The sequence below is a fragment of the Saimiri boliviensis genome, chromosome 2 (assembly GCF_048565385.1).
Source record: "Saimiri boliviensis isolate mSaiBol1 chromosome 2, mSaiBol1.pri, whole genome shotgun sequence".
NCBI lineage: Eukaryota > Metazoa > Chordata > Mammalia > Primates > Cebidae > Saimiri > Saimiri boliviensis.
Window position 1 is genome coordinate 23984296 of NC_133450.1, and position 25614 is coordinate 24009909.

Consider the following 25614-nt stretch of genomic DNA (forward strand, 5'->3'; position numbering starts at 1 on the left):
ACACAGACAAGTAATTTTTAAGGTTCATAAACATGCTATGGCTTAGAGAATATTTTCTCTCTTGCCCAAAGGGCCTTCCTTACACACCCTAGCAAAAAAGTCCTTGATAATGGCACAATTTTATTTACAGAATTTAGAAACTATAGACTAAAAATAAATATAAATAAAATCTTTTATTTTCCAAACATGCCCTGCAGACTCCCTTGCTTTCTGCTTGTAGGCATCCCTCTTCCAACAGGAGATGAGCTTTAGCTGTTTAGATGAACAAGGATTCGTGATGCAGTTACCCTAGATGCAGGCCAGAGGTTCAGAGGCAGTTAGGCAAGACATCATCCAAGCAATGCTAGAGCTTTCGTATTTCAGAAGTTAGCAATTATCTTACTATTGCTAACTGGTGATACCCATGTTCAGTGATACTTATGGGTTCACTACAGGAGTGATTAAGGTAAGACAAAAGTGAAAACTTAAAGAAGAGGAGAGGAGGTAATAAGGATACAGACAAAGGAATTAGAGTGAGTATGGTTAAACTTATCAACCAAGCCTTATCTGAAAGTATACAGAAAAGTGCTTCCCAAATCCTCAAACATGGAGGCATTGCTTGCCATTCTACTTTGTACTGACTTCAAGAAACTTTCTGCAGGCAAATACCTAGAGGCAAACATCTTGAAAGACTAGCTACAGGCATAGACACATTCCTTAGTAAACAGCAGGATGCTTCTCTCGTTCAACTGCCAAAGGGTGACCGCTGATGAGCTATGCCACCTCTGCTCACCAAACTACCAGATCTGTCCAGAGAATGCACAAAAACAAGTGTTCAGCACATTGAAACCCCGAGCAGTCATTGCATGTTGGCCTCATCCCCTCTCTGTGAAGGGCAGATGAAAGACCAGAAGTCATGCCTCTACCACAGAGAGCCACAATATGCAAATGGTACTAAATCTGGAAGGCACAATTATTGGAGGAGTAATGAAAACTATTTTGATTTGATTTTTGTTTGCTAACTATTTTTCCCAGTAGATACTTATTAGCTGCCTTGTGTAACGCAGAACTAACAAATTCAGAGACTTTCTGCCAGATCGAGTCCTCACGTAAGTTTTATCTTTTAGGGGTGGATACTACATAGTATTTTTCTCAGTGAATGAGTTTCAACATTTAAAAATCACATCTCTCATGAACAGCTAGACTTCTAGGATCTTTTGAAAAATAGTAAGATTTAGCAACACTGAGCCAACATCTTTTTGTAGGACAATCAGCCAGAGCTGATTAGAAGAGCAGGCACATGTTCTCCAATTCACCACAGTCCCCACCAATTTCTATTGCTTATCAGATACAAAGGCTGAGTGCTGATGGCCATTTATCGTCAAGTTTTCTCTGCTGTTCTTTTTTTTTGTATAGCAGGTTAAGGAAGGAAAAGAAATACTTTTGTTACCATGTAAGTAACAACCGCTCTGAACTTCAGTTAAGGATAGACTGAGAAGGCCATGGGATTCAAGAAAAATTAAGGAAAGCGCGTTTTCCTACACTTCATTCCATTTAAGTAACTTGTCTGTCACTTGCAAACTTCTCTGTTTTTTTAACCCCTAATATATTATAACAGTCACAGCCTTTTGAATAAGACAGGGGCCTTGGCCTTAAAGCTTAACTTCATCACTACCTGTATTTTTTTGACTATATTATTGAAACTCTGAACCTCAATTTTCTCACCTTCCATGTTGAAAAAATGACATCTACCATGAGAGATCGTCATGAGGATACAACAACATATACAGGCATCCAGTACATAATAGAAGATGCTCAAGGAATTTTAGTTCCCTTCCTCTTTGAAGAGTTGGGATAAATTAAGCAGACCTGATCATAAAATCATATGCACATCTAAAGTGCCTGCCAAAACGTAATGACCCACTGCTGCTTCAGAGAGATGGGTCAGCTCGAGATTTTAATGCAGTTTTCATGAACTATGGCTCAACAACAAAATCTATCATGGTTTAGGCAGCCTCATAAGAAAGACCAGACTTAAATAAACTTCTTTCTCAACTCTTAAGTGTTAACTGCTTTTACCTTGACTCTGAAACACACCAACAGGAAATGTACACTTAGCCATTTAATAGGATCAATCAATGCCAGAAAAGGTAATAATAAAATGCATTATTTGAAATTGCTAAAATGCATTATTTGAAAGTTGCCTGACAGCAGGTCCATTCAGTATAGAAAGCTACATTTAAATTACATGAAAACACATTTTTAGTCCTCCGAGTTCATACATCTGCATGGCTATAATCATAAAGAAAAATTTAATGTAGGCCACTATGCCACAGCTACCATTTAATTTTGAGTAGAAACTGATAGTGAAAAAAAATTATTTTAGTTATATAACAGACTGTCAAATAAAAAATATTCATTGCAATATAAGAGGCAGAAAAACAAAATTGCTGCTCTACCATGTTGAGGTTTAAGTGAGCCAATAAATCATAGCCCTCTTCATTGTGCATTCCAAGCCAATTGAGAAACAGACATAGACAAAAGGACCAGCAAACTTTATTGCTTGGGGAACTGGATGGGAGAATGGATTGGGGCAACCCTTAGACTTAGCCATAGATCATTCTTCCTACACCAATTTCTAGTCCTCTCCTTCCCCATTGCCTCTTACAAAGATGAAATAGGCATGGATATACTCAGCCCCGGGAGAAAAGCCCTTTGGACAGGAAGAGGAGAAGAAAGGAGTATCACTAGACATGTGAAGATCTCTCATTCAATCGCACTAACTAAATACGGGATTAGAGAGAAGTGACAAGAAGTGTCATTCCAATCGTGTCTTTTCAGGGAAGAGCAGTTGTTTCATAGCATAGTATAGATGGAGTAACCACGTCTTCTGTAATGTACCAGAAGCCAAAGTCAACCCTCTTCAGACAATCCTGCCACCACAGATCGGCCTTTAAGAGGATCTGAAAAGCCAATCCACAGGAATCTAAAGAGGATTTGTGACTTGGAGGTTGTTACATTTTTGGGAATGTCAAAATGTTCACTTCATGGTCATCGGAAGCCCAGTAGCTGCCTTTGACTAACCAGCTAGCAACTACCGGTGCTTCTGCTGATTGCTCAAAGACTTAGCAACATGCAGCTCATGTCTTAGCTTTTTAAACACTGACATGTGAGAAAAAAAAAAACATTAGAGAGAAGAATGCTAAATATGACTTGTCAGTAAATAAAATTATGATTTTGACTGGTAATATTTCAGTAGGCCTATGGAACTTTCTTTGCATCATGAACTTCTACCTCCTTGCCGAGGGGACCAGAGATCTGTTTTGCTGTCATTTATGTCAGAGTAAGACTCTTTAGCGCAGCCCAACTATGCTGTCAACCCCAAATCCTAAGGGATGCATATAATCACCATATTTATTGTGATGGCCCAGGCAATAATGATACCACTGCCTTTAATGAAACTAAAGTGCACATGTCATTTTGGAGATGCTACTTGTTCAGGCAGAGCTGCCTGTCAGCTGTCTCTGGCCAAGCAGTACAACCTGCAATTTAGTTAACAAACTGAGACATCATAGAAATCAGTGCTCTTAACAGGCTCCCTTGATTCACTTGGGTTTTACTGCCTGTCGTACATATCACAAGTCGCCAGTAAAGTGGCACTGGTGGGAGGAGGTCCCAGTAGAATTGAAAAGGAAAAGAAAAGCAAGGAATTTGATGAGTTCTAAAATGGAATCCAGAGAAACTGCTCCTTGGTGCCAATAAATCTGTTCTTGCCAAAAGAGCAAGTTTCAAACTCTTCAGCCTGGTATCCCAGATCCACCACTGTCAGGTGCCAACATCTTTTTTTAGTATTATCACCAAACTTTCTGAAACTTCGCTCCCATCCATAGTTGTTGATTAGTCTAGCCATTTATTTAGCAAGCATATATTGAGCACATTCTGTATACAAGGTATTATACTAGGCATTAATACCAACATGAAAAAACCTTTTTGGTTTTTTTTGTTTTGTTTTGTTTTGTTTTGAGAGAGAGTCTCATTCTGTCACCCAGGCTGGAGTGCAGTGGCACGATCTCAGCTCACTGCAATCTCTGCCTCCTAGGTTCAAGTGATTCTCCTGCCTAAGCCTCTCAAGTAGCTGGGATTACAGGCGCGTGTCACCATGCCAGGCTGATTTTTGTATTTTTAGTAGACATGGGGTTTCACCATGTTGCCCAGGCTGGTCTCAAACTCTTAACCTCAGGTGATCTACCCGCCTCCCAAAGTGCTGGGATTACAAATAAAACTATTTTTAACTTTTAAATAATCCTGTGCTGAGGCTCAGTCCCAGGAATGAAATGGATGGTGGGACCTATCACACAGTATGGAAATTGGGCTGAATTCTAAAGGCTTATGTTAAGGAAGAATGGAATATGGGAAATCCAACTCACTATAAAGACCTCCAGGAAACCATATATTTAAGGACAACAAAAAAATATGGAATAAGAAAATTTGCCTTCCAGTTAGAGTGATAAGGGAAGTTCTAAAAGCAGAAATGGGATTTAAACTCACTTCTGAACATGGATAGAATGTAGGTGGATACAGGGGAGATGGTCCAATTTGCATGCTATGATGTCAACAAGTCTATGCAAATGCAAGTACCTGAGCTGGGATTTGGAATCCAGTAAACTTGAGTTGAACCCTGGACTGTTTCACATGAGTCAAGTAGCAGTGGCCAAACATTTGGCCTGAGTATTAGTCTTATTTTAAAAATGGTAATAAAACTCTCTAGCCTACGTACTTCACAAGATAGTTATGTGGATCCAGTGAGATAATATATGTAAAAGTGCGTCGTAAATTGCAATGCACAAAATACATATCAGAGAATCATTCGGTGTACTACGATAAGTATTGACTTGATTTAAAATGCACATGGCTGTTTCTTCCTTTAGCTTTTACTTTAATACTTTTTAAAGGCTGCTCTCTTGAAAACCTTCAATAGAAGTAGTAAATGCTTCATTTCATATATATCCACGTCTTTTATCAGAGAAAATCAAAGTACTTCTTGAATATCATCTCATTAATCTCTTAGAGGGAGGTAAGTAAAGGGACACTTATTTTGCACAGCTGTATATGAATCTCAGTTTTACAAATGGGAATGCCTCCGATAAACTTGCCTCAGTCCCAAAGCAAATCAAAACGGCAGCCAAAAATGGAGCCAGCCATCTTTTTATCCAGTTCTTTGCTCTCATTATATGCATTCCCAAACCTTCTTTCCTCAGGAGATTTCCATGGACAGATCTGGCTTTCAAGCTCTGAAATAATTTGTTATTTACCTACTTTTTAGCCTCTGTTTCTTCATTGAGACAAATAAAAATGCCTACAAAATAGAATACTTACAGAGATTAAAAAAATAGTAGCTATGTAATACTTATGAAGGATAGCCAATTAGCCATTACATGTAAGATAAAAATTAGGCTTAATTTCATTTGTTTTACATGGGGTAAATTTGATTTATAAAATTCTCAGAGGAGTTGTCCCAAAATATAGGGCACTGGGTTGATTTGGATACTTAGATTGATCACTATTAATAAATATCAGAATTATTCCATCAATTAATAGACATTTATTGGCACACACTATGTACAAAGAATTATGTTGCAGTATACAGATACAAAGATAAATGGGACATAGTGTGAGTATTCAGTAAGTTTACAATTGAGTACATAAGACATGACCAGAACAGCTGTTAAAACATGTAAGGTGATAAAAGCAATTATGGAGACAAAATTCAACAGGATTTTGGTAGAAATTGTTCTGCTATGGAAAGCAAGGAAGGCTTCCTGAAGGAGGTGACTCAAAAACTGGGTCATGAAGCACATCTAGGATTTTAACGAATGAAGAAAGTATAAATAAGGTTGAGGAAATAGCACTCTAAGCAGTAGGACTAGCATAGCAAAAAGCAGTAATTGAAAGGAAAATGAAGTCTAATCGGTGGATTCGTTTGGTCAGAATATAGTGTATACATTAGAGAGTAATAAGTTTTGCTGGATAAAAAGGTAGGTTGAGGCCAAATCATGTTAGGCTTTGAATGCTGTATTAAGAAAGATAAACTCTCTTCAGTTGATATTAGGAAGTCATCGAGTAAAATGACCAAAAAAAAAAAACACACACACACACACACACACAAAAACCCACAAAAAAACAAAATCTCATCTATAATTCAGCATGTTCTGAGAAGCTGAGGAAGAAGCAGAGAAGAGGAATTATGACAGATAAAATAGAGGTGAGGTAACAGATGGCATGAGTTCCCAGAAGAGATAAAAGGGCAGGAGGCCAAGGGCCTAGGGGGAGACTCCACTGTGCAAGGGGATGAGAAATTTTTCCTCTGAGACAGGAAGACAGGAGGAATACTAGCAGGTACACTGTGATCTGGTGAGACACCATAATTTGATATATGTAAAAAAAAAAGAAAGAAAGAAAGAAAGAAAACAACATCACTGAATAATTTTTAGAGACATTGTAGAGGAGATTTAGTGAGTTGGGACTACACTGGGGTCTGCATGGTCTTTACTACAGCTTTGATAAGAGGTGTATCAATATGGTCTTGGCTTTCCAAATGAGAAAGGATATGAGTTCACCCAAATAACAGAGAAGTAAGCTGTTTCAGAAGACAGATCCTATGATGGCAGGTGAAATTAGCTAACAGAAGACTTCTGTTCTGCTGGCAGAGTCCTCTAGTCAGAGGATACATATTTCTGTTCACAGAATGATTAATAACCCCCAGCTTCTGATCTAAATATTTATTACCTGCTTGACTGCAAAGCATTTGACTTTGGGACCTCTGGACTTTAGAAACTAAGAAGAGATGCAATGAGCTAGTACAGCTTTGCAAACAATAGGCAGGTCTAACTAATCTCATCTGCTTGTGAATATACTTCCTACCAGGAAGATCAAGAGAATGGTTTGAACAGGGAATAAAAATCACAGCAAAGCATCAGACAAGTCTATAGTGGTATCCCTGAGGCCACCATGAAGACGACTGAGGAATGCTTACACATTATAGATGGTGTACTGAACAGATAAGGAGCTCTTGCAGGGCTGGTCACAGAACCCTGTCCTTTTCAACCTACCTGGTCAATATTTACATCAGTGGCTTGGATTTTTAAAAAGAGACCTTGTTACAAGTTCATTCATATTGTATGTATGGAGGGGATGTACTGAAGGACAGAATCCAAAGGCTATGAAGAGACTTGGAAGAGAAAAAACCTCAATGAATGTGAATTAAAATGAACGTAAAATGACTTACGGAAAAGAAACAATTACAATAAGTGTCTGCTTCGGATGGCTTGGTCAAAATGAAATTCAAGAAGAAGAGCTGAGGATACTCCATGACCAGGGGTTCAATCGGATTTCTAAGAGGAACAGAATCTCTATATAAACATTTATGTCAGCTCTTGATTGATTAACGGAAGAGTGTTGCTGCTGGAAACAAGAACGGTCTCTGTGCTCTGCAGGAGTCAGGCAAAATGCAGAGAATCCTAATTTGTAATAAATATTCTGCTTTAATAAAGTCATCAATAGGCTTTAATTTGTCCACAATATTGTGCGGTGAAAATGGAAAAACTTATTTTTATGTCACCGAAGGAATGATTACAGAAACCAGAAAAGCAAGGACTTAGAGGGAGAAATGTGATTGCTGTGATCACACAGTGTTGTCCCATCAAGAAAAATTACATAGCAACCTTTCTTTCTGAGTATAGACTTCTAAGCAGTGGGAAATATGGATAAGGAGGGATATTTTGAATAATGATATACTTTTTTCTCTATTAGAATGTGCCTACCATGAAGCAGAATGGCCTGCAAAATGACAGGAGAACAGCTGGGAGAACTCAAGCAAACACTCAAAGTGCATCTGCCTGGACTGCTACTGCTGAGGAAGGAATTGCTGCATTTGGAGGAAGCCTTTGTGTGCTGCTGAAATGTACCAGGAAAGATGAAGCCCTGGATAGGCACTGTCCCTTCTGCTTGAGCCCCAGAAAGAACATGCATGGATCAGATCTGAACTTAAATCCCAGCCTGGAGCCAATCCTAGCGGACCTATAGTCCAAAGAAGATCCAAAAGGCTGAGCCCAGCGGAGGTAAGCCAAACTTCAGTCAACCTACAGGCCTGTAAACATGGGCTATAAACATATTTGCTATAAACCACTGAATTTCAGTGGTTTGTTATGTAGCGTTTTAGAAGATAACTAATACACACAGTTTTAGGAAACAAAAGATTAAAAAACTTTTTCTGATTGGTAATTACCTTCTGAAGCCATGACCTCAAAGCAAGAAAACCACCGTACAACTTTTACTCTATGTATAGTAAAGAAGAACGTACCATTACATCTTTGGTCATATAATTTAAAACTCTGAATTTAAGAAATGTGGAGATGACAATTTGTTCTAAACAGCAACTGATAATATAGAAGAAAACTTAAATGACTCTTTAGCTTCCCTGAGTGTCTAGTAGAACCACTGCTCTTACCTTCAAGCCCCTAGTAGTGTTCTCTAGAAATGTTATAAGCATGAGCTTTTCTTTCCATTTAAGATCATTAGTCTCTTTGCTGATAGCAAATTAGTGGTTAGAATTATTTCTGTTTCCTTTACATCAGGGTAATGCAGTTTGTACTCACTCACCCTTACTTAAGAATGCATAGGCTGTATCAAGTAGAACGAAAGCCACCAGCAAGTTTTCCAAGCTTGAAATGAAGTCAAGAGAGAGCTTTTGAAGAGCATATATTTTGTAGGAAAATCAACTTTCCAGGAAGGCTCAAAACTTTCTTCTTTATAGGAGCTAAATGGAATGGAGATACTTTGGGTACTGCGTAAAGGATTTTTTAAAGACCCTATTGGTAATCAACATAAAAAGGAGAAAGGCCAAATCTTTAAAACTTAAGCAAAATGAGCAATAGTGTCAAGATGATGAGAAATACATGGTTTGCACATCATGGTGCAAAGTGTTTCTTGGTAGTCGTCAAGATAACGTGAACATTAGGAATGGGAAGACTGCTCATTGCTTGTTTGAGCAAAAACAGATATGTATGTATTTGCCTGAATCTAAAATATCAAAATTAGATCACAGAATTGCTAAAAATAGCTGTATAGAAACATCTTCATTCATTTAAAACGACATACAAGCCATCCTCCCTAACAATCTGCAGAGTGTTCCAGTGCTATCACTGAAAGCAAAGAACTCTACCTTACAACTCGATATATTGCCATGCATTTCAAAATCCAAGGAAAAGTCAATTCACTACTTTAGAAAATTAAGTCGACCTCCCTGGTTTATGTAAATTTCTCTTCATTTGTTTCATTTATTGGACCAATTATTGCTCTTTGCTTTCTACTCCAAAGAATTACACCATAGGAGTAACAAGATGAAGAGCCTCAAGAATATTCCTATTTGGATAACTATGCCACTCTAAATGTCCATTTGCTGCATATACTGAAACCATTTCTTGGGAAGTCTCTGAAGCACCTGACTAGTTCATCTTTCCTTGGAGCTGGCCAGTGGAGGTGGGGAGGAGGGAGATTTATTATCTGAAACAGAAGCCAAAAGGTAGCAGCCTCTATTCAAGGTCATACCCAAAAGAACAACACCCGATTCCCCGACTGCAAAGGATCTTTCCTTAGCCACCTGTAAAAATATTTATGACCTTACCTACTTTGGGTTACTCAAACTGTTCCCAGAAGAAAGCCACTTTGCAATTCGATTCAAGAGGTTGGCCCTCAATTTGTTTCTTCTTCTACAGCAGAAAAAAGTTCATCCAGCGGTCAAGACTGACATTCTTGTTTGTATGTTTTCCTCTCCTGCATTTCTGCCCTTCAACCCTTCACTGAATTCACTGATGGTGACAAAGTCTTAGTATAACAATTTAAAAAATTAATCAGGACACTTTTTTTTTTTGAGATAGAGTCTCGTTCCATTGCCCAGGCTGGAGTGCAGTGGCACAATCTCAGCTCACTGCCACCTCTACCTCCCAGGTTCAAGCGATTCTCCTGCCTCAGCCTCCTGAGTAGCTGGGATTACAGGCATGTGTCACCATGCCCCTCCTGGCTAATTTTTTTTATTTTTAGTAGAGACAGGGTTTCACCGAGTTCGTTAGGCTGGTCTCAAACTCCTGAGTTCGTAATCTGCCCACCTTGGCCTCCCAAAGTATTGGGATTACAGGCGTAAGCCACCATGCTTGGGCAATCAGGACATATATTTAAACAATTCCATGAAAATAAAAAGCCATGTTAGTACTCAACTACAAGTAGTCACAAAGATTTCTAGAGAACTCATCAACACAAAGAAGGGAACAACAGGCACTGAAGTCTACTTGAGGGTGGAAGGTGGCAGGAGAGAGAGGAGCAGAAAAAAAATAACTATTGGATACTAGGATTACATACCCGGGTGATAAGGTATCTGTACAACAAATCCCCATGACAGGAGTTTACCTATAGAGCAAACCTTCACATGAACCTATAAGTTAAAAAAAGTCATAATTGCTAATCTCTCCAATATCTCTTTAAATTTTGTCTTGAAATATCTGTAAGCATTTCAAATGTATTTTTTTTTCTGTTATCTCTTGGATATGTGCACACATATCTCTAAGTGTGTGTAAGACGGAGGGGGCAGGAGTCATGTGCAACTGGGCAGTATGTAGGTGAAGGAGGCCCATGACAGAACCATATTACACGGAGATGAAAGGGCAGGGAAGGGTGAGTTACTACCTTGCTTCTTCCTCCCCTGGCAATTCAGTTCTGTCCAAATAACTCTCGATTAATGCACCAAGCAGAGACATTTCACATTTCCTCCTTAAGATCATTCTGACAGCTCACCAGCTGTTTCTGTGCTATTTTTTGCCATGATGGCATGGGTAAGCCTCAGCGCTTTCTCCGTTACTCTGCCAACAGCAATACTGCCTGCTGTTCAGTGCTCAAAGTCTGTTCCCCAACCCGAACTCTACCATCCTTTTCCTTTCCCACTCACCTTGCACAACAGCAATTTTAAGAGTCATTGACAGGTGATCCCTAGAGGAAATCTAGATGGTGATATTGACTGAAATGACTCCATGAAAAATACAGTTAGGTGAACAAATACGTTTTTATACCAAGATGCATTATTGAAAACATATAAATGCCTAATCATTACAAATGCCTGTATCTTTTCTTTAATCATTCTCAACATTTGAACATGGTATTATCAAACAGAAAGGCCCTGGGTATTACAGTTTAACAGACCTGGATTTTCACTTTCTTTTCTCCTCTGTTCTACTACACATCACTCTGAGTGTCAGTTTTCTCATCTGTAAAATGGTTTTTTGGGCTTTATCCAAAGACGTTAGGAGGCGCAAATAAGATCACACAAGTAGAAAAAAAATTTGAACTTAAACCTGAATTTCATAAAACCTAGTTCAATTTTTACTCTTTTAAAAAGACCATCTTATCAAGGAAAACAACAAAAAAAGAAAGGGAAGTAGCATTAGGTTTGATTTACACACAAGTCTAACAAACCTAATTATCTCATTTCCAGACAGACAGCATGTTATAAAACACTAACTAGAAAGGAGGGGAATGGGGACAAGTGTCAGGTGACAAATGCATGGATAATGCAAGAGGTGGCAATGCAGCTGTAAGAGTGGAAAACCAGTGTAGAGGTATGGACATATATAATATAGAAGCAACTTTTCAGGGCCGGGCATGTTGGCTCATGCCTGGAATCCCAGCACTTTGGGAGGCCGAGGCCGGTGGATCACTTGAGATTGGGAGTTTGAGACCAACCTGCTAACATGTTGAAACCCCATCTCTACTTAAAAAAACTAAGGCACAAAAATCAGCTGGGCATGGTGGCTCATACCTGTAATCCCAGGTACACGAGAGCTGAGGCAGGAAAATCCCTTGAACCCAGGAGATGGAGGTTACAGTGAGCAAAGATGGCACCACTGCATTCTAGCCTGGGTGACAAAGCAAGACTTCATCTCAAAAAATATAAAAGAAATTTTTCTGTATCTTTCATCAGTTTCTTAGAGTAACAAAATTACAACCAAGTAACCTTGCAATTGAGCTCTGGGGTCAAGGACTCCAACCGGATCCAGAAGAACTAATAAGTCAGTCTTATTTTGGTGTTGAGCTACATGTCTGCTGCTGTTCCCACAATAGTCTTCTCTGCAGTGAGGAGTACCTCCACCATGGCTGGGCATGTCTGCAGTAGGATTCTCCCTCTCCTACACTGTGGGGTGACTATATGCTTTGTCTGTGCCCATCCTTGCTGCTCTCCCTCCACCATTGCCACCACCACCTCAAATATGCCGAGGCTTAGGGGAAGCAAATATATCCACAATGTGGTGGGGCTTCCATTCCTGGGCATAGTATATTCAGTTAACCCTGATTATGAAGTAAAAGAAAACAAGAATAACGGTAATAACAATATCAATTCTTCTTTAACCCTTGATCTGTGAAAGGCAATGTTCCAAGTACTTTTAGCATATTATAAATTTGACCTTCACATCAAGTCTATGAAGTAAACAGTATTATTATAACATCCATTTTACAGACCATGAAACAGAAGTAAGAAGGGGTTATCTGATTTGCCCCAGATCACACAGCTTTTAAGTGAAGAAACCAGGATTCAAACCCAGGCTTTCTGGCTCCACTCTTAATCCTTGAACGATGTTGACTTGTGCACCATAAAGAAAACCACACAAAACAACTCAGTGCTTTTTATCATTTAAAGGGCAGTCAGCTGGTTATACAGTCTTACCCCCGTGCCACACCCTAATCACCTACCTTCCAATAAATAGCTTAGTCAAGTCATTTACCCTTTCTGAGATTTAGCTTTCTCACTAGTGAGGCAAAGAGGACAGAGGAGAGGTTCTCAACTGTTCTTTCCAAATTATCCATGCTGCTTTGGCAGAGAAGCCCCGACCTTGGGGTCCTGCTGCACCCACCCAAGGGCTTCTCCTCTCTCTCTTTGCAGTGATGGGCAGAGGACAGTGTGGATGCAATTGCCCTCCCGTATTTTATACTTTGTAATATCTGAACAGTGATAATGCTTCCCTGGGGAAATACTCTGATTTCTAGAACAAGTCTCACATCTGGAATGTTTCTGCTCACTGGAAACATAATAAAATAATCTGAAAGAAGGCACTTAGGTCTCTGTCTTTTTGCTCTGGGTTAGGTGCCTGGAAGAACAAGGACTTGGGTTTCATTTCATTAGAGGCCAACCCAAACACTCTGTATGACACAAAAATTATCACAGTTTATTCTGGAACTGATAATGACAGCCAGAGTGTCATGTCCTGGGAAAAAAAAAAGAATTCAAAGTCTTCATGTCAGAAAAATTAAATCCCTGAATGTTCTCCCAGACCACAGCATATTGGTGACAATATATTTGTTGATTAGGGCCACCATCATACTGATATTCTAAAGAAGTACAGTTATAACCTGGAGTTAAGGGTTAAATTGTGTCTCCAAAAAGACATATTAAAGTCCTAATCCCTAGTACTTGCAAATGTGGCCTTAGCTGGAAATAGGATCTTTATAGATGTAATTGAATTAAGACCATGTCATTAGGATGCACCCTAACTAAAAATGATTGGTGTTCTTGTAAGAAAGAAAGAAACAGCATGTGAAGACAGACACTGATGTGGTTTGGCTGTGTCCCTACCCAAATCTCATCTTGAATAGTAGTTCCCATAATCCCCATGTGTCATGGAAGGGACCCAGTAGGAAGTGATTGGGTCATGGGGGCAGTTTCCCCATGCTATTCTCGTAATAGTGGTGGTTCTCATGAGATCCAATGGTTCTCTAAGGGGAATTTTCCCACTTTGGTATGCACTTCTCTCTCCTGCTTCCATGTAAAGAAGGATATGTTTGCTTTCCCTTCCACCATGGCTGTGAGTTTCCAGAGCCTTCCCAGCCATGTGGAACTGTGAGTCAATTAAACTGTGAGTCCAGTATTTCTTCACAGCAGCATGAGAATGGACAAATAAAAACACACAGGGAAAATGTCATGTGATGACACACCCAGAGATTAAAGTGATGGAGCTGCAAGTCAAGGAACACCAAAGATGGATGGCACATATCACAAGCCACCAAGAGGCAAGGGAGGACTCTACAGAATCTTCAGTGGGCATGTGTAAGATGCTGAAGGGCAACCGCATCCACACTGTCCTCTGCCCGTCACTACAAAGGGAGAGAGGAGAAGCCCATGGGCGGATGCAGCAAGACCCTAAGGTCTAGCCTCCTCTGCCAAAGGAGCATGGATGACTGATTTGGAAAGAACACTTGAGAACCTCTGCTCTGTCTTCTTCATTTTGCTAGTGGGAAAGCATTTAGAAATAGGAAATATAATTTTAAGCCACTCTGTTTGTAATACTTAGTTACAACAGCCCTAGAAAACTAGTGCATTTGGTGAACCCTATCCCCACTTTCCATTCCTGGGTGATTGCTGAGGCTTCAATAATTTCTCTTGGCTTCCACGTCTGTGGATTCAGACAAGAGTTGTAGCCTGATGTTCCCACCATCAAAGTCTGATCAGGAGGCATAAAACCATCAGACTCAGCCAGTTCATTTGCTTACTCATTTTCTTTTTAGCTCGTGTTTCTCTCTTCTCCGTTTAGGTTTGATTTTGTTTTTAATTGACACATAATCATTGGGCGTATTTATGGGGTACAATGTGATGTTTCCATACCTGTGTATACTGTATAATGATCAAATCTGGGCAACTGGTATATCCATCACCTCCAACACTTGTCATTTCTTTGTGGTAAGAACATTAAAAATTCTCTCTTCTAGCTATTTCAAACGATACAATATATTATTGTTAACCATAGTCACCCTATTGCGCAACAGAACACCAGATCATCATTTGCAACAAAGGTAAACCTAGAGAATGTTACGTTAAGTGAAATAAACCAAGCACAGAAGGACAAATACCTCAAGATCTCACTCACATAGGGAATCTACAAAGGTCGATCTTAGAGTTACAGAGTATTGTAATGATTACCAGAGTCCAGGGAGGGTAGGGGTGGTAGGGATGGGAAAAGGTTAGTCAGCAGCTTCCTATTATTTTGTTTAATGTGAAATCGGTGCTCTTATGTCTGGCTTTGATATACACAGAAACAGTAAAGGAAAGAGGAAAGAGCATCGTTGTTGGGGGCAGATGGATGAAGAGAAACCCAGAGGGCACATAGCTCATGAGTAAAATGACTGAAGACATGTTCCTTAACCACTTTAGTTTTCATTCCGTTATGTATCAAATGGACATGATCAAGTAAACTTCACATTTTTGTGAGTTTTACATTTCTTGTGCTATAGAAATTCACCTACTTTCAGGCAATGTTTTTCCAAAAACAACATGGTATCAAAAAACAAAAAAAAGGACTTCCTTCATCAAAAGAGAGAATTTATTTTCACTTGAACCTAAGTAAACCTGATGTCCGTATGAGACTTTTTCCCTCTGTAACCTGTCAAAAGCAATTGGAAAGGTTGCAGGAACCATCTCTCTGTCTCTTCTCCCTCATTTGCTGTCATGGTTCCTGGAGTAGCACCTGTCTCTCAACATTATATAGCCATAGACCACACAGAGTAGATAGTAGCATGAAGTGTGCAGGAGTGAGTCTGCCAGTAGGATTGCTAGGACTTGCCGCCTTGTGCACTCCTTGAGCTGGACTACAACAGGTTTTATCCTGTATCTTGCTCCAATCACAGCTGTTTCTGTAGAAAAATAATTTCCTGTAATGGGCTTTCGTCTCACTGGAGTAACACTCTTTCATGAGGATAGCACAGTGGTAGGGACAGCCTAAGATCTTTGTTTTCCTAATTGTTTTGGTTTTGTGTTGATGAAATGTTTGTTAGTACAGCAGAAGTGAGACTGAATAGAGTCTAAGGTGCTGAAAGCTTCAGATGGCAGAGCTTCGTGGGGTATATCTCAGCCTGCGGTTGCTCAGTTTGGTCCAAGTGAATGCCTAGAGTTTTGGCAGGCAAAACTCAAGTAATATAGGTTAAAACATGGCCAGTTGGCTCATCCCAAGACATGAGGGAAGATTTTGGCTCTCTCTCTCCATGGGGTCAAAAGGAACATTAACTGGCAAAAAAAAAAAAAAAAAAAAAAAAAAAACACAGTTCTGTTGCTTCCCATCTTTCAGTGGCGTTGGCTTCTCTCATCTCAAAAGAAAGTCTTATTATGTGTCTCTTTCAATATATTCCCTGTGGATTTCCAACCAAATCCTCTTAAGTTCTTGAATCCAAAAGTAGAACAGAAGAGTTGGTTTGCTTCCCATATTTCCTGAAGCATCAGCTGCTTTGATAAAATTATTGAGCACTTATTCTGTGTGACACATTAAATGGCTATATGTTACAGAGGATACGCATCAGTGAGGGAAATACTCCTCTCTTTCTCAGGGAAAGGGCACGTGTCTGGGAAGTGAGAAGAAACAATCAACGAAGCATATACAAAACTAACTGGAACCAAGGCAGAGTGAGACAAGTGCCATGGAGGTCCGCCCAGTGGTGACAGCATATTGGGTTGAAACTTATCGAGCAACAGCTCATAGGGAAGTCTGTATTTGATAGGAAATAAAGATAAATGGGTAAGGTTTCACCTGACTAGGAACATAAAATCACGCAGGTAAAACAGAGTATGGTTTAAATTTTGGCTCTATAACCCATCCTTATCAAGCTAGTTCTACTGTGATAAACCTAGGTTTCAGAACAGGGGACTGATATCACAGGAAGGCAGGCGCATGTAGTGTTTAACAGAATGGACTACAGATCACACAGAACTCAGTCTAAACCCCAACACTGCCAATTACTGTTATTTGGCTAGGAGCAAATCCTGTGAATGTTCTATTTCTCAGTTTTCTTATTTGCAATATCATGGTAATAACACCTGTTGCATAGACTTGTTTCATATATTAAGATAATGTGTGTAAAATGCCCAGTTTAATGACTGGCACATAGTGAGAGCACAATGTTAGTGCTATAAAAGCTGTATATGTTAAAAGTAAACCTGTGGCTTTGGAAACAAGCCAATGGAGGGTTGATCCATGTTGTGAAACTTACTAGCTGTGTTTAGTCTTGGAAAATTGGTGAATTTTTAAAATCTTGATTTCATCACTGCTTCTTAGCACTAATGTGAGGATTAAATGATATATATAAAATACTTAACATTATGACTGGAACATAGAATGGACGTAATATGTTTATTATTTGTATTGCTGTTATTTAATACATGTCTTAGGCAAAGACAGAGATATAATGTTCTTTTTCTTAAATCATGAGATGAGATTTTGTAGGACATGGGTGAGATTGTCAATGATTGCTATCAGTGAACAACCACATATGATTCCTTCCTGATATTCCCCTTCTCATTCTGCAGGCTTCTGCTCCCTCTGTCCTGAATTCCCATCTTCCAGGTCTGTTATTACTGGCTCCTTCTCAATCTCTTTGATTTCAGTGTGATGTTGCCTTCTCCAACCACACTTCTCAAAGTACCTCCTGCCCTTATTCTAGTCCTCTAGCACTTACTGATATTGGCAATTAACTATAATTTATCAATTCAAGTATTAGAATATGACATAAATGAGGACAAGGACCTTGTCTTAGCTATTTACAACCGTTTCTGAAACATAGTAGGCAGTTGGTAAATAAATGAGTGAATGGATGACGCAATAAAGGAGACATTTCTTAGCTAGTGCATTATACAAAGCTGGTTAGTTCCTTGGAAAAAATCAGAGTGCTGCAAAAAAACTTCTACCACTGCAGTCTAAATCAGGAAAGACAGCTCAAACAGAGGTATTATGCAGAGCTTGTACCAAAAAAGAGCAGCTTACTCTCTTTAAGCTCGAGCATCCTCAGATCTGAATGTATCTATGTAAGAGTATATTAGGGATTGCAATAGGAAGAAATAAGTCTTGAGAACTTTGAACACTGAGCAATAATTGTAAGCAGAGAAATGGAGGCTCCTTTGCCTCTGGTCTAAATTTATTTTTAGGAGGACCATTTTCTTGCAAAATCGCCTGGGGTTTAGATGAGAATCAGTGGATGATGCCTAAAATGAGACAGCAAAGAAATAGGAATCTTCATACAGTCAGAACTGTGAACATTCCCTTAGCCCTGCCTGGCTAAAGCCCTTACTACTTCCTCTGTAAGGAAGAACTAACTGCAACTCACATGTTGTGTATTTTGGTAAGTAAATAAATGTCCATCAGTCTTCAGCTAATTCAAGTCCCAGGTAGAAGAAACTCTTTAAACTTGAACCAGGACCAAAGTGACAAGAACAGTCAAGATTCCAAAATCCAGTGTGGCCAAAGTAGATAAGCAGCATCCTCTCGGAGAAACGTTTTCTCAACTAGGCTTGAACTTCTGCTCTGTGTGAGTCACAGATTACCTAACCTTAGAGCTTTCTTTCCACTGCTGGAACTCTCAAAAATGAACAGGCTCGGCTGGGCGCAGTGGCTCACGCCTGTAATCCCAGCACTTCGGGAGGCCGAGGTGGGTAGATCACGAGGTCAAGAGATTGAGACCATCCTGGCCAACATAGTGAAACCCCGTCTCCACTAAAATACAAAAATTAGCTGGGCGTGGTGGTGCGGGACTGTAGTCCCAGCTACTAGGGAGGCTGAGACAGGAGAATTGCTTGAACCCTGGAGGCGGAGGATGCAGTGAGTGGAAATCGCACTACTGCACTCCAACCTGGCTCCTGGCGACAGAGTGAGACTCTGTCTCAAAAAAAAAAAAAAAAAAAAAAAAAAAAAAAGGTCAAAAAATGAACAGGCTCAAAGTTGTCCTAATGCTGAAGGGGAAAACATGCAAGAATGTTTTCTTTCATGGGTTTGTAGCACCTGCCCTTTTAACAGAAACCAGCAACATTCACTTGGGCTGTAAAGGCACCATTTGTCAAATTACCATTCCAGCAAGCTAAATAATACAAATAATACCCCTGCAGACGGAAAAGTTAATCTTTTTCCAAAGAGTCCCATTTCTACCCAGGAAGTGGCTTGTTCGCATTGCAGGAGCTGACTCTGTGTTATTATGTTTCCACAGCAGCTAGGTTCATAGGTTAACCACATGGTGTGTTAACAACAATTTCTTTTCATCCTTTTAAAGTTATTTTCATTTCATTAGCTACCCCCTTGCTCTTTAATTATTCTCTGTTTAGGTTTTGTTGCTGCCATCATCAAATTTCTATCAGGGAAAGGGCTGCTACCTTCAAGCCACTGTGCGTAACACAAACACACAACATATCTGTTCTTTATCACCATGCCTTTGAAAAGGCTCAGCTGTAACAGGCTGATCTCTTTGTTTTCCTTCACCCCCGTTTAGACCTTTGAATGTCATCTTCCTTCAGTTCTTGCATATTTTGTCACCCTGCTTACTCCCCATCAGCAGCCTCTCAAGAATGACTGTCTCCCTTCTGGAATCTGTGAATTCACAATCCCCATGCAGCTTTTGCCTTTAATTAAATTCTAGCCCCCAACCGCATCCCCCACCATGATTCACAGATACCCTGAAAAGTTCAACATTAATTAACCAGGGCTGTGCAAACTCTCCAAGCTGGAGTACTGGAAGAAGAAAGGTAGTAAAATTGTAGCATGTTAGGATTTTTAACAGTCTTATTTCAGATCCAGTAGGGAAAGGTGAGTATTGTAAATGCTGTAAAAACCCAGCATAGCATTATGTTTAGTTTTAAAAATTCAATGTATTGTTGCATATTTTTTTCATTTGGGAATTATATATGGTCTCCCTTTCTCCCTCTCTTACCTCAGCCCCACCAACAAAATAGAAGAAACAAAAATGATGCTAAAATAAATATTTGATACAAATTTGATCATTTAAAAAAAATTACCTGGGGACATTTATCTAATGGACTAATTAATCACCACCTTTAAATGCTCTGGATTTCCATTGCTTCTAAAAAATTTCAAAGAAGAAAAACTTTTTGGTCAGCCAGAGAACAACTGCCCACTGGAAATAAGGTAGAGAAACTGATCTAGTCTGAACAATCACTGAATCTCTAAGACAGAGAATTTAGTAGTTATCAAAATCAAAATGTATCTGATGGGTGAGTTCCTTCAATAACTCTGAAAAGTGGTGACCTTTCCTTTGGCTTTAGTACCTCCAGTGTTGGAGGACTCACTGTACTATGAAAAGATCACTCAAAATATAACTAATTGTTGGAAATCTGTCTCCTTTCACACGGTGCAGTTCTTTGAAGTCTCACAGAACATGTCAACTGGCTTTCTTCCTGGGACTGTAAGATGCACTGTGCTGCTGTCTTCCATTTTCGGATTAATATTTAAAACTTTTGACCTAACTCTTGACTATGTACCTGATCTCAGGGCCATGCTCTGTTACTGCTAGCCATTCCCTAAACAGAAGCCTTAGGCTCTGCCAAGATATTCTCAAGCTTCTGAAAGTGCCAAAGAACATAATTCTCCTCCTCATTTCCAATATCTGTCCTCACATGGACAAGTTATGCGTGGCTGGCAGAGGACCTGGGCCCAATCAAAGTCCCGCATTCTACAGATCCTCTGCTAAATCCAATCAAAAATCTTCAAAATTGGTTGAATACAGGCACCACTTGGAGACATTGATACTTCCAAGAGCAACAGAATGGATACACTAGAATAAAGTAAATACTTTTAAAAATGTCATAGGAACTGTTGTGAGAAAACAATACAGGTCTTAACTTGTACCTGGCAAAAAAACCTCAGGATTAGACTGTGAAAGGCAAAAAAATCTCTCTATTCCACAAATGTAGACTATCAGAAAGAGAGAGAGGAGGAGGATGAAAATTCTGTCCATTTGAATTGATTATATAAAACATGAGACCTTTGATTGCTTTTTAAATCCTCTAAACTGTTCTCTTATGGGGAAAAAATTGCCTTTCTATTTCAAGAATCTGCCTATAAACTTTCCATTATTTTTTATTTCAATGGAACCTCAGTACTTATCATTTTTATTAATAGATTGATTAAAAGGAAACCTTTTTTCTTTTTAATCTTTTTATTTTCTAATATAGTAAGAAAAAGAATGAAATCTAGTTTGTCAATTTTTTTAAAGCCTACAATGGAATTTTAAAATGCCACATTAAGACTGCACATATACAGACACTATTTGTATTAAAAATTGTCACACTATATACTATCAAATAAAATTAAGACACATTCTTTTTGACTACCATCTCTTGAATATCTGCTGTATCTCAACACTTACTCCAGAATCTTTAAATATGGTATTTCATTTAATCCTCTAGCAACCTGAGGAGTTAGCTATTATCACTTGAACTTTAAAGATGAGGTTCCATGGGGTTAATAACCATACGCAATGGCACACAGCCAGTAAGTGGTAAAATCTGGATGGGACCCAGTTCTGATTTTCATTGAACAAATTATTGAACTGATACAGAGATGAATGAATGAAGGCTGTGGTGACTATTTAATTTTGGTAGCACAGATTCAGAAATGTATCAAGCAATAATAATGAATAAGGTTATCATTTTCCAACCTGCTCTACATTCAGAGATGGATGGCTTATTCATTATTGTTGTTCTTTTGGGGTGGGTTGGAATGCACCAAGATAGAACTCAATAGCTGAGAATCTCAATGAAACCAGAGAGAAGAAAGGATAAGTGGAGGTACACTAGGAAGCAAACCAAACAGTCCAGGATAGCAAAGTCTATGGTAAAGTTTCAGTTCATGCTCCCACTCCCGTGGTTCTTAGCAGGCAACTGATAAAACTGGTAATCGATCATATTGTTGACTTGGCACTGTCTGGTGATTTAGAGGATATTTGCCAGAACTCCCATATGCATTTTGTAACTTTTAGTGAATCCTGTATTTCTATCACAAGCCAACTGGTCACAAATTCATCTCAAGAAAAAGCTATGGAAAGTCGTAAGTTGCCATCTGAAAAACAAAAACGCTTAGAGTTACCAAAGGAGAGCCAAAGGAGAGGTGCTTCTTCTTCTTCTTCTTTTTTTTTTTTTTTGAGATGGAGTCTTGCACTCAGGCTGGAGTGCAAACTCCGCCTCCCTGGCTCAAACGATTCTCCTGCCTCAGCCTCATGAGTAGCTGGGATTACAGGCACGTGCCACTGCACCAGCTCGTGTTTGTATTTTTAGTAGAGACGGGGTTTCACTATGTTGCTCAGGCTGGACTTGAACTCCCGACCTCAAGTGATCCACCCACCTTGGCCTCCCAAAGTGCTGTGATTACAGGCATGAGCCACCATGCCCGGCCCAGGAGAGGTGCTTCTAACTAACTCATGTGTCATTATTTTACCTATCATATTGATAGAGGATTTAACTAAGACCATCATTCTTCCTATTTCTCGCCTGAGATTTCTAATCATAAAGCTACCTGTGAAATCCAAAGGGTCTGATTATGGGCTAGTCCAACATATTAATCATAGCTGTTTTCTACCACTTTGTATTGGTTCCCCATGCTTTATTTATTTCTATGTAAAATAATAATCCTTAAACATGATTGGGATAGAAATAATACCGTATTTGGATAATCCGGAAACCTTGGAAGGAAAGGATACAATTAGGGCTAATCATGCTGAGAAAGCTCAAATGTGCAAACCCTCAAGGACAGTGGCTAGTTCATAAAGAAGTGGTAAGACATAAAGAGAAGAAACTGAATGAAGGATAATTTCTGCCAAAAATAAGCAATGGATCAATAAAGGCAAATGTCAATTCATTCTCTTTAACACAGAAAATTTTACAACCTGTTTATCTACAGAATAAGAGTTTTTGATCTAAAGATGCGAGAAAATGTGAGTTCATGGAAATGTTTGCCTATTTCTGTTTCTCTTCTTGAGCATGGGGAGAAAATTTAAAACTACATTGAGTATTAGAAGTAATGAGCATTTGGGTTATTTCAGTGGTTAAAAAAAAAGAGAAAGAAAGAAAATGACTATGAAGACATGATCCAGTGAATGAAGGGGTATGACTGAGACCCATCATGGTCCCAGGAGATAACTCCAGACATCTGCAGAAGAGAATCCAGGCCCAGGCTGCCTTGCAGATCTAGCTCTGGCTCTTTCTGGGGTGGCACTGGGGCCATCTGAAAGACTCGCTAAAGAACAACAACTCGATCTGGAAATTTTCCTTGACAAATGATAGACTTGAGGTGATTATTCATTCATTTGTACATTCACTCATTCACTATTTATATAGCTACTAAATACAGTTCTGTGTTACAGAGACATGAAAATGAACTACAGTCTAAGTCTTGCCCTCTTTAATATATGCAGACATATAAATTTAAAAGTAATTAAACTGTTTATACCTCCATAGGCTAGGAATTACATAATTTTATTTTGTATTTCACACCAATTGTCTAGTTACAATTCGCTTAATCCTTGCAGCAATCTTATGAGACATGCTTCACTTCTATTTTCTAGATCAAGAAACTATTCATGAAAGACGCTCAATTACCAGCCCAAGTCTACAGAGCTGGAAAGGTGCAAACCCTGAGTTCTTAACTGTTACACGTTGGTATAAGACAACAGTGTCCTTTACAGATGCTGTGTCTGTAAAACTGGATACATAGGACAACTGGGAATAAAGAAGCATATTCAGATCCGCATAGTGGGGAAAGGTAATCTGGAGAGAATACAGGGAGGGGTGATTTAGGATGTGAAGATTAAACTGCCTTGAATACTACTTTATCCCACATACTTCTATTGTATTTGGGAAATAAAATATAGAGTGAAGTTCAGAGAATGCCTGTACACCATTAGTGGGAATGTACATTGGTGCAGCCATTGTAACATCAGAATAGCTGTTCCTCAAACAATTAAAATTAGAACTACCATGTTATCCAGCAATTGTTCTTCTGAGTATACACCCAGAGGAAATGAAATCAGTACCCCATAGAGATGTATGTTCTTTCATGTTCTTTTTTGTAATTTTTTTTACAATAGCTAAGATATGTAAACAACCCAAGCATCCCTGATAGTTGGTGCGTGTATTTATAGTCATTTTCCTATTTTTTTAACCACTGAAATAACCCACGTGCTCATTCTTTCTAGTGCTCAAAGTAATTTTAAATTTTCTCCCCATGCTAAAGGAATAAAGACATTGTGGTAGATATACATATTAAATGGAATATTATTTAGTCTTAAAAAGGAGGAGATCTTGCCATTTGCAACAACCTGATTGAACACAGAAGAAATTAAGCTAAGTGAAATAAGCCAGACACCACAAGAAAACTACTGTAGAGGCCAGGAGCAGTGGCTCCCACCTATAATTCCAGCACTTTGGGAGACTGAGGCAAGAGGATCACTTGAGCTCAGGAGTTAGAGACCAACCTGGGAAACACAGTGAGACCTCAACACACAACCAATTAGCTGGGTGTGGTGGTGCATGCCTGTAGCCCCAGCTACTCAGGAGGCTGAGGTGACAGGATCTCTTCAGTCTGGGAGTTGAGGCTGCAGAGAGCTGTAATCATGTGACTGCACTCCAGCCTGGGCAACACTGTGAGACTTTGTTTCAAAAACGAAGAAAGGAAAGAAAGAAAAGAAAAACAGAGAAGAAAAGAAAGAAATAACAAAAGAAAGAAAGAATGAAAGAGAGAGAGTTTGATCTCACTCATAAGTTGACAGCAATAAAACATCAAATACATTGTAACACAGAGTAGAAAGTTGGTTACCAGATGCAGAGAAAGAAGAGATGGGGAGATGTAGGCCAAAGGGTAAAAAGTTACAATTATGTAGAATTAATATCTAGAAACTTAAGCTAATGCATGATAACTATAGTTAATACTACTATATTGTATAATGGAAATTTGCTAAGAGTAGATTCTTACATGCCACTAGGACAACAAAGGTAACCGAGATTACAGGTATGTGAATTTTCTTGGCTTTACTAGTAATTTCACTATATATACATATATGGAGACACCTTAAATGTATACCTCAAAAATATACAATAAAACATCTGACCTATACCATGAGTCTGTAGAAAACTACAAATAGAAACATTTTCTCTTGCCACTCTTTGGTCTTCCTGTGAACCAGTGGAAAGATGTCATGTTGATATCTTGAAAATGGAACTGATAATAGGCTTAGAAGAAACCATTTGGGCCACGTATTTCTAGAGCTCCCTGTGAGGGGATAACATGCCTCTTCCGTGTCTTCTGAATTTTTAATCTTGATCAGTGGATCAGCCATGTGGGAAATATAACATCTGCAATATCACCTGCTTCCCACCCAGGAGGAATGCAATCATTGCTTGTAGGTTATAGTATCAACCAAAGGCTGTCTTTATCTTGAATAAATGAACAGTGGTCATGAAGGGAGGCTAGGCTTCTAGGTGAAATCATTTGTAGGTGAGGTATAGAGTCTCCTCTTAGACCCTTCCAAGAGGACGGGAAAAGACAACGGTGGTGGAAGAAGAATGATTAACAAATACGATCCGTAAAACTGAAACACTATAATACTCTACAATTTAACCAAAAAAACCTAAGAACTAAGGGCTCAAGAATTTCTTTCATGGTTTCCAGAATATTAGAAAAAATGTAAATTCTAAGTGAAACGAGTTTTTTTCAATCTCTTTGAGGGAGTCAAAAGATATTAGAAATGGCACTTAATGGGTGATAGGCTAGTAGTTCAGAATTA

At 39.0% G+C, this 25614-nt stretch overlaps 1 protein-coding gene across 36 annotated transcripts in view; it reads right to left on the minus strand.

Moving 5' to 3' along the window:
* Nucleotides 1-25614, minus strand: part of NRXN3 (neurexin 3) — a 1684741-nt gene that overhangs the window by 206081 nt on the left and 1453046 nt on the right. The window lies entirely within an intron of this gene.